Raw genomic sequence first — 13642 nt, 5'->3', positions numbered from 1 at the left:
TTTAGCGAGAGCTGTGGTTAACGGACTACTACAGTATTCGACCTTGGACTCAGAGGACTCTAAGGAAAAGACTGGCTCGATGGTTGAGATCAATTGCCGTTCCGTTGACATGCGCGCTGCTCCTAACAGGCCGCCTTGGCTCGTTTATAAGCATGCTAGACACTGAAGTGTCATTGGTTCAAATGGGTCAAATGGCTCTGAGCACTATGGGACTTAACATCTGAGGTCATCAGTCCCCCTAGAACTTAGAACTATTTAAACATAACTAACCTAAGGACATCACACACACATCCATGCCCGAGGCAGGATTCGAACCTGCGACCGTAGCGGTCGTGCGGTTCCAGACTGAAGGGCCTAGAACCGCTCGGCTACACCGGCCGACTGAAGTATCATTCCTGCGACCTATCACGGTGTGGTATCATTTGGCCTCTCTTGGTGAACTGGCCTCTGATGAATCTCAAAATAAAAGACAAATACATATTTGCTAGGAAAGGTAGCAGATTAGTTATGATGTTATGGGAGGTTAGATGGTTTCCAAGAGTCTGCTCGCAAGTTTCATCTGGTGACCGCTGTACTTTGCTCGGGTCGACCTCTTCTTCGTCTGGACTGTTCTTCGCAGCACAGCAGAAGAGGTGTTCCCTCTCCTCCCCTACGGTGACGAGGCGTTCCCAATTGTTGAGAGTAAAGACGGCACGAGCGTTGATGAGCTGCATTGACTCCATGGAGAGGATTTCGAGCAGTGTGTGTAGTTAGCCAGGAAGGAAGGGATCGGGCTGGTGAGAGAGAGTAGGTGTAGGTTGGTCAACAGGACTGAAAAGGTAGGGATTGACGTGGTGGGTTAGAAGCCATTCTGGAGAGTCTTGGTGATACTGTGCAGCACCTGGCGCTACCCTCTCCAGGCATGGGTGAGGAAGGCAGGTAGGTTTCTTCTCTGCACCACGCGCCCTCGCGGACGACGTCGAACGAGCCGCTTTGGGAGCGGCCGTCCACGAGTCCGCTCGCCTCTGTGCCCGAACTTTGTCACGGGCGGCCTCCTGCGTGTCCGGTGGCCCTGCTATGGCGGGGGCGGCTGAGCCAGGCGTCACGGTCTCTTCATCACCCTGGTGTGTAGCCTCCACTTCTGTGGTAGGTGCTGGAGCAAGCGTCTCTTCTTTTTCTGTGACCATCTCGATGTGGTCCGCCCCGATAGCTGAATGGTCTTCCGTGATCACCTCGATGTCGTCCGCCCGATAGCTCAATGGTCAGCGTGACCTGACTGCCGACCTATGGGGCCCGGGTTCGATTCCCGGCCTGGTCGATGATTTTCTCCGCTCGTCGACTGGGTATTGTGTTGTCTTCACCATCATTTAATCCCCAACCGGCGCGCAGGTCGTCCAATGTGGCGTCGAATGTAATAAGACCTGCATCAAGGCGGCCGGACCTGCCCCTTAACGGGCCTCCCAGCCAATGACGCCAAACGCTCATTTCCATTTCCATTACATCCATGTCTTCCTGCATCTCGACAGTGGTCAGGGAGATTACCGTCTGTCTGGCGGCGTCCACACCACCTCTGAACGTAGGGAAAGGGAGGGGTGGAAAGCTGTGACAGGCGTCTCTTCATTTGCGGGTCGAAGTTCGCGAGGCAACTGCTGTGTCTGGCCTAGTACAACTCGGCTCTGAGGCCGCCCTTTCTTTCGCCACGTGTCTTCGTGGCGGCGGCGGCGGCGGCCGCTTATACCTCTCCTGCCAGCTGTGATGAGGTGAGGAGAGGGGAGGGGAGAAATGGGGAGGGGGGAGGGGGAGAGGGTTGGCAGGCGCCAGTGCTTGCTGCTCGGTGCCGCAGGCAGCCACATCTTGCTTGGCTTCGTTGCGGATTGTCTTCATATCTTCTTATTTTCGTGGCACCAGCTCGGATGTAACTGCAGCCGCGGTTATTAGCCGCCTAAGTGCAGCCGCAGAATGACTTTTTTTAGTGCAAACACGTGTGTCGTGCCTTTGCGTGCTCTACATAAACGCGACGTCGTCTCCGCAGTACTTAGCAACGCGGCCAAGCTTCTGGCAGCAGTAACATTGCTCTTTTTCTTCTGTTGTTATAATCCGCGGTGAAGGCCAGCTCGAACACCTCAGCTCCCAGCTACTCCGTGACGCCAGCAAGGAGGCGGGGCTTTGACTTCCTTTTGACTCTGTCTCCGCTTCCGCGTCCAGACAGACTCGTTCGAATGCGGAGAGGAGCGACAGCGACGGTGCGACCCGCAGCGAGTCGAGCAGTAGAACTGGGTGTCGCCGGCCTAAATACTGTCGCTGTGCACGGTTAAAGCGCGCTCTGCAAGCGGGCACGTTACACTGTGTAGTGCCCACAGTCGCAGCACTGTGTCTTGGTAGCGCGCTCTGCTTGCAGCGGACCGGGTGCCTCTCGTGGTGGCTACTAGAGACTCCATGTACAAGAAGTCGGCGTGGTGCCGTTGTCCGGAATTTTTACCAACACACGTGGCCAGCCAGTGTTTGGCCAGCAGACGATGCCTGAGGCGTCGCCACCTGCGGACCGCGACTTTGTGATTGCTTGCAGGTTGCTGTCTTGCAGGAGCGACAGAACAACTACCTTCTATGTTTTCGATTCTCGAAGGAGAATGGGCTGTCATTCCACCACAGACATTCAGATACCTCTGTAAGAAGTCCTCAGCACAGTTGAATTGGTCATGATGTCGAAGGGTGGAAACGTCTCGTATTAATGCTCACTAATAGGCGTCCAGATATTTCTGACCTGACAGCATAAATAAAAGGTCCAATGAAAAGTGATGACAACACGAGCCCAGTACATACTTCCTGGTGGAAAGGTTGGAACTGATCGGCTGTCGGACCCCCCTCCGTCTAGTAGGCGTTGCTCACGCATTGTTGTTTACGTCTTTGGGCGGTTTGGTGACATCTCTGAACAGTCAAAGGGACTGTCTCTGTGAAACAATATCCGTAGTCAACGTCTGTCTTCAGGAGTTGTGTGAAGTGGGGAGACGCAAAACTTTTTTTGATGTATGTACACTCCTGGAAATTGAAATAAGAACACCGTGAATTCATTGTCCCAGGAAGGGGAAACTTTATTGACACATTCCTGGGGTCAGATACATCATATGATCACACTGACAGAATCACAGGCACATAGACACAGGCAACAGAGCACGCACAATGTCGGCACTAGTACAGTGTATATCCACCTTTCGCAGCAATGCAGGCTGCTATTCTCCCATGGAGACGATCGTAGAGATGCTGGGTGTAGTCCTGTGGAACGGCTTGCCATGCCATTTCCACCTGGCGCCCCAGTTGGACCAGCGTTCGTGCTGGACGTGCAGACCGTGTGAGACGACGCTTCATCCAGTCCCAAACATGCTCAATGGGGGACAGATCCGGAGATCTTGCTGGTCAGGGCAGTTGACTTACACCTTCTAGAGCACGTTGGGTGGCACGGGATACATGCGGACGTGCATTGTCCTATTGGAACAGCAAGTTCCCTTGCCGGTCTAGGAATGGTAGAACGATGGGTTCGATGACAGTTTGGATGTACCGTGCACTATTCAGTGTCCCCTCGACGATCACCAGAGGTGTACGGCCAGTGTAGGAGATCGCTCCCCACACCATGATGCCGGGTGTTGGCCCTGTGTGCCTCGGTCGTATGCAGTCCTGATTGTGGCGCTCACCTTCACGGCGCCAAACACGCATACGACCATCATTGGCACCAAGGCAGAAGCGACTCTCATCGCTGAAGACGACACGTCTCCATTCGTCCCTCCATTCACGCCTGTCGCGACACCACTGGAGGCGGGCTGCACGATGTTGGGGCGTGAGCGGAAGACGGCCTAACGGTGTGCGAGACCGTAGCCCAGCTTCATGGAGACGGTTGCGAATGGTCCTCGCCGATACCCCAGGAGCAACAGTGTCCCTAATTTGCTGGGAAGTGGCGGTGCGGTCCCCTACGGCACTGCGTAGGATCCTACGGTCTTGGCGTGCATCCGTGCGTGGCTGCGGTCCGGTCCCAGGTCGACGGGCACGTGCACCTTCCGCCGACCACTGGCGACAACATCGATGTACTGTGGAGACCTCACGCCCCACGTGTTGAGCAATTCGGCGGTACGTCCACCCGGCCTCCCGCATGCCCACTATACGCCCTCGCTCAAAGTCCGTCAACTGCACATACGGTTCACGTCCACGCTGTCGCGGCATGCTACCAGTGTTAAAGACTGCGATGGAGCTCCGTATGCCACGGGAAACTGGCTGACACTGACGGCGGCGGTGCACAAATGCTGCGCAGCTAGCGCCATTCGACGGCCAACACCGCGGTTCCTGGTGTGTCTGCTGTGCCGTGCGTGTGATCATTGCTTGTACAGCCCTCTCGCAGTGTCCGGAGCAAGTATGGTGGGTCTGACACACCGGTGTCAATGTGTTCTTTTTTCCATTTCCAGGAGTGTATTATCATACAGTATAAAAAGGCTTACGTTGCTATGCTCCAGCAAGCAATTAGTACCGGTAGCAGTCCCCTTCCCTTAAAACTACAGTGGTCATGGAGTGTGAAAAAGGAGACGTCAGCAGGAGTCTTCCCTTGCTGAAAAAGAGAGATATCGTGGTAATTCCGAATGCGACGCATGAGGCCAGACGCGTAACACTGTTTATTAATACCAACTGTGTAAATGTTTATATACACCTCCAACTAGACTCTTGACAATATCTACATTGACAGTATCCTAACCACGGTTTCAGTAACTTCATAATCAAGTACACATTTTAATTAGAATTTTGTTTAACATTGTCAGTCACTGGACAATTAATCCGACCAGTCATAAACGTGCCCAGTGCAGGCAGGCGCAAAATGCTGAAACTAATTTAGGAAGCAGTTTAGATGGAATTTTCAAGCGGTCCGTACAGAGTTTTCGACTAGTGTTCAGGCTAACATTTACTCATAGCGAAGAAATATTCTACATTGTTCAGATTAAGTTAAAATATTTGTCAACCTAGAATAATATTTGCTAAACAGTCTCGGAATAGTTTTTGGAGAGGCACCACAGATGTACGGTGAACCGAATATGTTTTGGTGTAAAAGTGATTTAGTGACACCAAAGTTCCTCGGAAAACGTTTATATGCAAATTCGTGAGTGTGACTCCGAGCTGTCATTAAATTCGTGTGGAGATAATTGTATAATCTTGGAATGGTACTCGATATATGATGATTAAATCCGCGAACTTAGATTCAAGTATTACCGTTAGACTGGTTTCAAAGACTGTTTTTCGTTGATTTTTCTATTAAAAATCATGGTAGCACCTTATTATTACGAGACTTTCGCTATAGTAGCCTTGAGATTTTCCCGCTTGTCACTTCATTATTTAGAGTCGATTGCATGCTTGTATAGAACGACTACTTTTGGATTAGAAGAACAGTTGGGCTATTGAGATAACATTACAAACGTGAGATAATCAAACTTCTTTATGGTGAATTAGGGAACTTGCAGGACTGGAGGACTTTCTCTTTACGAGTTATCCAACAAGCCCTTTACATGCAACAGTTTGCGATGAACAATGTGCACTGTTGGCATGTCCCACAAAGTAATGTGTCACAGGAGAAACATTCCTTGTCTGAAGCTAATTGATTAATTAGTTAGGAAGGGAAAGGATGCGCTATAAAGTCCCTCTATCGTATTGAGGCAAAAGAGTATGTCACGAAACGGCCGTGTGCGCACCAATTTAGTACATTCCAGACATCATACAGCGAGCACAGGTAGTCCCAGTCTTCAAAAAGGGTCGTCGAGCAGATGCGCAAAACTATAGACCTATATCTCTGACGTCGATCTGTTGTAGAATTTTAGAACATGTTTTTTGCTCAAGTATCATGTCGTTTTTGGAAACCCAGAATCTACTCTGTAGGAATCAACATGGATTCCGGAAACGGCGATCGTCTGAGACCCAACTCGCTTTATTTGTTCATGAGACCTAGAAATTATTAGATACAGGCTCCCAGGTAGATGCTATTTTCCTAGACTTCCGGAAGGCGTTCGGTACAGTTCCGCACTGTCGCCTGATAAACAAAGTAAGAGCGTAAGGAATATCAGACCAGCTGTGTGGCTGGATTGAAGAGTTTTTAGCAAACAGAACACAGCATGTAATCTGCAGCGGATAGGCACTTGGTATAGGGAGTGGCAACTGACCCTTAACATAGACAAATGTAATGTATTGCGAATACATAGAAAGAAGGATCCGTTATTGTATGATTATATGATAGCGGAACAAACACTGGTAGCAGTTACTTCTGTTAAATATCTGGGAGTATGCGTGCGGAACGATTTGAAATGGAATGATCATATAAAATTAATTGTTGGTAAGGCGGGTACCAGGTTGAGATTCATTGGGAGAGTCCTTAGAAAATGTAGTCCATCAACAAAGGAGGTGGCTTACAAAACACTCGTTCGACCTATACTTGAGTATTGCTCATCAGTGTGGGATCCGTACCAGATCGGGTTGACAGAGGAGATAGAAAAGATCCAAAGAAGAGCGGCGCGTTTCGTCACAGTGTTATTTGGTAACCATCACAGCGTTACGGAGATGTATAGCAAACTCAAGTGGCAGACTCTGCAAGAGAGGCGCTCTGCATGGCGGTGTAGCTTGCTCGCCAGGTTTCGAGAGGGTGCGTTTCTGGATGAGGTATCGAATATACGGCTTCCCCCTACTTATACCTCCCGTGGAGATCACGAATGTAAAATTAGAGAGATTCGAGCGCGCACGGAGGCTTTCAGACAGCCGTTCTTCCTGCGAACCATACGCGACTGGAACAGAAAAGGGAGGTAAAGACAGTGGCACGTAAAGTGCCCTCCGCCACACACCGTTGGGTGGCTTGCGGAGTATGAATGTAGATGTAGATGTAGAGCGTCGAGCCGTGGGCACCTCTTGACAGATGGAGGCACCATGGTGCGAGCCGTCTGGGTTCTGTAATTATGAGCATGGCGCGACCGACGGCGACTTCGAAGCGTCTCTTCATTTCATCGCCTCTGCACAAAGTACCGATTTCGCACTGTAGTGCAGGGTCTGGTCAATAAGCATGCTCATTTTTATTCAGTATACTATGTTACTTAAAATGTGTTGTGGGCAGTGAATTACAGGTACCTAGCAAACAGTATCTGCCATAGGTGCCTTTTCAGATTCCTTTCTAGAATTTTACTGTAATATTTTTGAATATTTTTCATGAGATATGATCATTCCTGTTATTTCCAAAAAGCAGCTGAATCATTGAAACGTTTATACCGTAATCTTTAGATCCAGACAGTCCCTTTTATTATTAGATGATGATTCGTTAAGTTTCTTTTCCTGCTAAAACAAAAACAAATAGTTCGTGTGTGCCAATGTGTCTTACAAATTTTCTGTGGGTGTTTATTATAAACTGAAAGATAGAAAGTTTACTCTGAGTTCACGTTCACACAGTAATCTTACTTTTCAAAACAGTGAAGATCCGTCTTTGTCAAGTGAGCATAATTTTACCAGCCACTTGTTCCACACCTCCTGCTAGTCGCAAAAGGGTCATTCCATGGTTACGGACGTTATATTGGGTCATTCCATGGTTACGGACGTTATATTCGTACAACTCGCACATAAGTATCAACATTTAAAAAAACCTGACAGACATGAATATGGACAATATTCAACGAAGGACAGACAACACGAACTGTATTGATTTGCCACTAAACAAAAGAACTGGAAGTGTTCCAGATGTTACAAAATCTATACACTTTGTGGAATGACCCAAAAGGATTTAATTTTGCAATCAGTTAGTCATATTACCTTAGCTGTAATATATACAAACAGTTATAGTGGAGTGTTACATGCCCAACTGGAAAAATTATGCCGTCAGTGTTTTGGGCCACCGATGGTTTATGAGTGTTGACATTTTTGAAAACGGAACAAAGATACATTCAGAGTATTATATCACAAAGCTGCCAAAGTCTATATAGTACTTAACAAGGGTCGCAAACTACAAGGTAAATGCTTTTCTACAGCACGAAACTGTCACACCACGCGCTTCACTTGCCACCAAATTAGAACTCCAGAGACTGAGGCTTACCACCGTTGAGCATCTTCCAGACGGCCCAATGGCGCCGACTGGCATGCATCTACTGTCGATGATGAAAGAAGACCTGCGGGGACGTCAAGCCGCTTCTAGTGATGAAATTGAGGAGACTGAGAGAGGCTGGCTGTCGACTTCATAAGTGACAGCTTTAGAAAACTTGTTCCTCGTTGACAGAACTCTAAGTAGTTATCTTGTGAATATGTACAAAAGAGAATATCGTCAATTAAAGAGCAGATTCTAAGGAGCGCTTCTGCGTTTGAGTTATTAAAATCTCATCGAAATCCATGTTATGGAGACAGAGACATTGCTTTCGATTCATCTCTAGATTATTATCACACGTAATCGAATACTTTATATTTGTAGGATTGAAGACAGATGGGAAGCTTTCATGGGGTTGTTACACTCAGGACTTTATGTTGAAAAAGAGTGCCACTACCTTCACTAGAAGATAAATCTCTATTGCCTATGATACGGAAAAAGGAAAGACCTGCGTGATTTGCTCGTTTTCGTTTTATTATGAATTATGTTGTTTTATATATATATGTTGTCACATCGGAACAAATATCATGTCCAAATCAGTAGGCAGCACTTAGCACTGGAAGCACGTTTATTAGCGACACTAACGTACAGCTCTAACAAACATGAATATCGAATTTTCCAAAGTGCTCATATTTATACAGACATCGAATATTCCACGACACACAAACATTGCAAACATAAGATATTTCAAGAATCTGCCAGAAATTATAAATACTTAGTAACAGACAACTGCTGGTAGGTGGGTTTGAACCGCCAGCCCCTCAGTTCGTCAGCCGGAGATGCTAAACACTACACTACACGAATGCGCAAGAACTCACGGCAATGTATACTCTATGACGGAAATCGGTAGACGTGATTTACATGTAGAGACAATCAAATGATTACAGTTTCAGAAAAAAGGGTGATTTATTCAAATGCAGCAAGTTAGTAACGAGTTGGTTCCTCCCTGGCACTAATGCAAGCAGTTATCCGACTTGGCGTTGATTGACAGAATTTTTTGATGTCGTCTTGGTGGATACTGTGCCAAATTCTGTCCAATTCACGCATCAGATGCCAAAATCCCGAGATTGCTGGAGGGCTCTGGGCATAATGCTCCAAATTCGCTCAGTTGGGGAGAAGTCCGACAACCTTGCTGGTCTAGGTACGGTTTGGTAAACAGCAAGACAAGCAGACTCCGGCCGTGTGCAGCCGATTATTACCTTACTGAAAAATAAGACCAAGGATGCCTTGTCATGAAGGCAATAAAAGTGGTCGTAGAATATCGCCGACACACTCCTATGCTGTAAGGACGTCGCAGATGTCGATCAAAGGGGTCCTTGGATGAAAAGACATGGCACCGCAGACTATTGATTACTTCTGGTTGCCGGGCTGTATGGCTGTATCCCGCAAACGGTAAGAGTTTCTAGTGCTTGTCTGCTTGCTTTTCAAATTCTGCTTTGGCCAGTAAGGTCGCCGGATCTCTCCCCATTTGAGTACATTTAGAGCGTTACGGGTAGGGCCCTCCGTTCAGTTCGAGATTTGATGGTCTAACGCATGAACTGGACAGAATTTGGCACGACATCCCTCAGGAGGACATCCAGCAAAAATCAAATTGTTCTAATGGCTCTAAGCACTATGGGACTTAACATCTGAGTTCATCAGTCCCTTAGACTTAGAACTACTTAAACCTAACTAACCTAAGGACATCACACACATCCATGCCCGAGGCAAATTCGAACCTACTACCGTAGCAACAGCGCCGTTCCGGACTGAAGCGCCTAGAACCGCTCAGCCACAGAGGCCGGCGAAATCCAACAACCCCGCCAATCGATGCTTAGCCGAATGACTTGCGTAAGGGCGAGATGTGGATCAACGCGTTACTAGTTTGCTGAATTTGTGAATCTGTTTCTCTTGAATAAATTATCCACTTTTATCTGAAACTGCAATCACTTTTTTGTCTGTTCATGTACATCACATCTATTGATTTTCGTCGCATTCGGATTATTCCTTAGTGGAGCGTGTTTTTTTATTTTTGTTTTGTTTTGTTTTAGAGTGTATAATGTTACTTTAGGAAAAAGGTGTTAGAAAGAAATCGCAAACTTCGTGTAGGCACGCTGTTCAAATATTTATGATTTCTGTCAGTATCATATTGTAAACATATTCCCTCGTGCAGTTTTAGACTCATAAAACAGACACATTGAAAAGGAATTACAGCATTTACTCTATGATAATTAGACTGAAGATCAGATTGGACATCCGTAAAGTCTGCTCAGAACAGTGTGTGCACTATTCCACGTCTGCCATTTTACAATAGGCTCGCAAGAGCAAACATGTGAATGATAAACTACAGATTTGACATCTAAGTTGACAGATAGTCCTGCGGCAGCCACCATTTATTTACAGAAATTCCTCACAAAATTTTAGAATGTGTCACTATGACATGGCTTTGCGGAAGATGAAACGACATTACATGAGAAAATAAGAGAAATTTGTCGTGTGTGGTAACTACGACGGGAATCAAGAAATATGTGACATTGTATTATGACAAGTTCCGTAACTTTTACTGTATGCTGCACTACACTGCAAAGTGACGCTGCTACAGGACACAATGTTTGTAGCTCTGCAAACAACGACCGGATCCGCGATTTCTGCGAATCAAACGCTCGGTTACCTAGATGTCGTTGGCCTTTCTTCTTGATGCACGTGGTCTTGGTCAATCTGTTGGCACCGTTCCACTACAAGAGGACGTGACATTTCATTTGGTCCATATACCACCAAAATTTCAGGGTGAATCTGTGTGTAATTTAGACTCTTTGCCCGTCAGAATCTTAATGTCTCGCGTACTTCAACACTGGAGCACGTTCCCAGATGAAGCGCCATTTCATTTATACTATGTTACACACATGTTATTCGTACCGAAACAATATAGTATCTGCAGGAAACCCACAACGTACTTCTTTCTGATAATGCGCCATTCTTGCTACGCAATGGTCTTAGCGCAGGAAGACATGTGTAATAGCTTACTTTGCAAAGTCCCTCGTAATAATGGATTTTTCGTCGGGATGCAATGGCTAAGATGGCATTAATGCAAGGACTGGCACATAGTATGGGGATAAGTTCACATTTATTTCTAGCTGTGTTCTGTGAACTCTATGTAAAGGATGGCAAACTTCGTGATAAAACAGCTTTGATCTGGTTGTTCCCAGGGAATACGTGAAAATAAATAAAACAATGAAATCGTAATTTGCTTAGGACTTCCTTTCATCGCATTAGTCTACATAAAAAAGAAACAGAGTCATTATTTTACAACAGTTTTCTCGCTGTGTTTACCACATAGCTCAGTAAAATACCGCGAAATTTAACAAAGGGATTCCCATACTGATTTTACAAACAGGATATTATATTCCCATGATATAATAGTTTTTGGACAACTACGGTAAACAGTTTGCAATCTAGATACTGCCTCACAGGGACTCTAGAAATATTTTTAAAGAGCGTAAAATAAATGTTTCATGCTACTTTGCGTAGAATTTAGTAAGCTCATTCACATTATCAACAAATTTTCGAACTTTTTTTTCGTTTACGAACGTTACAGTGGTGGAAAATAATTACCTTAATTTGAAGTGGGCGAGATATTTTACCGCTGTGGAACGGGCAGAGTGATAAAAGAAACATTGGTGCTGCAGACAGCTCGACCCATTTCAACATGTCTTGGCATTTTTATTTCGGAGTATAAGCTAAGTGGATATACAGCGGTAGGAGGAGATGTAGAGGCAGAGAGAAATAGAGAGACAGAGACAGAGAAAGAGACGGGCTTGAGAGAAATAAAAGTCTGGCGGCGCTTATAAAACGAGCGACCCAGTTGGCTGCAATCATATATACTCCTTCATTACGGAGCGAGACTAGAGCTCTCTAGCGGTCAGCGTCATAACGAGCATCGCCCGTCTGCATAGCGAAGTAGATGCATCCAGACGATACCAAGAGACCGCTGGCTTGATATCGACCGTAATTCGCTGCAAGGTACAACTCCCCTCGCTATTTAAGTGAAAAAAAATGACTCATTACAACTTCACTCAAAATAGCCGCATAGAACGGCTAGTTTCTCATAGTAGAAGATGCAGCTCACAGTGGAGGTTAGAGTAAACTATCAGAGATGAACGGGACGGAAATATTTGTTATCCCCTCCTGTCACTCACTTCTCTCGAGTGGTTGAAACCAGTCAAAGTATTGTTTCCCTTTAAACTTAGACACATTTACACAGCACCATCCCTACAGCGTCGCACCTACGTACTTTTCACACCGTTTCCCGGCGAAACTATCAACAACTCTCATAAAAAATCCTTGGTAACTGTACTGACTTAACGTGTGCTACCAGAGGAAAAATGGGCATTCCTTTCATTCCAAATACCACGGTAATTCTCCTCTCCGTACAGTTCCTAAGCCTCGACTCGAGTACCACGCTGAATTACCCTACCCTAACTCCTTCGACTGAACCCGTCACGCAACCGAAGCTGCTCGCTTCGCTGTCATAGTCCACCCTCGAAAACGCCACTGCCCGCACAGTTCCTCACTTTTCAAAAAAGCTTCGTCCCGTAGTACGGTTCAAATACATGAAGAAACACTATAACCAGCCCGTACACCTTGAGATGTTTTATTATTTACTTATTTAGCGTCCTTAATTTCACTGCGGTAGGTTATTTATAAAATTTTAGAATAAAAGTTGGAGTACAACTCATAGAGTTCCATAAGGAACACATTTCAAATACAAAATTTGAATATATCAAATCTTAAAAATTTCCTGAAATATAACGTTATACTTACATGCGCAAGCCTTTACTGTGAGCTGGTCTTCTAATATACACGAGTCAAAGAAACTGGTACACCTGCCTAATATCATTCAGGACCCCCGCGAGCACGCAGAAGTGCCGCAACACGACATGGGATGGACTTAACTAATGTCTGAAGTAGTGCTGGAATGAACTGACAACATGAATCCTGCAGGGCTGTCCATAAATCTGTAAGAAGTACGAGGGGGTCGAGATACCTTCTGAACAGCACGTCGCCAGGCATCCCATATATGCTCAATAATTTCCATATCTGTAGAGTTTGGTGGCCACCTGAAGTGTTTAAACTCAGAATGGTGTTTCTGGAGCCACTCGGTACTAATTCTGAACGTGTGGGGTGTCGCATTGTCCTGCTGGAATTACCCCTCGGAATGGCAACGGACACGAATGGACGCAGGTGATCAGACAGGATCCTTACGTAAATGTCACCTGCCAGTGGCGTGTCTGGACATATCGGGGGCCCCATACCATTCCAGCTGCACACGCCCCACACCATTACAGAGCCTTCAAGAGCTTCAACAGCTCCCTGCTGACGTGAAGGGTCCATGGATTCATGAGTTTGTCTCCATACCCGTACATGTCCATCCGCTAGACACAACATGAAACGAGACTCGTCCGACCAGGCAACATGTTTCTAGTCATGAACAGTCCAATGTAGGTGTTGACGGGCCCAGGCGAGGCGTAAAGCTTTGTGTCGTGGAGTCTTCTA

This window comes from Schistocerca gregaria, chromosome 2, assembly GCF_023897955.1.
Source record: "Schistocerca gregaria isolate iqSchGreg1 chromosome 2, iqSchGreg1.2, whole genome shotgun sequence".
NCBI classification, from domain to species: Eukaryota; Metazoa; Arthropoda; class Insecta; order Orthoptera; family Acrididae; genus Schistocerca; species Schistocerca gregaria.
This window is presented reverse-complemented; position numbering follows the sequence as displayed.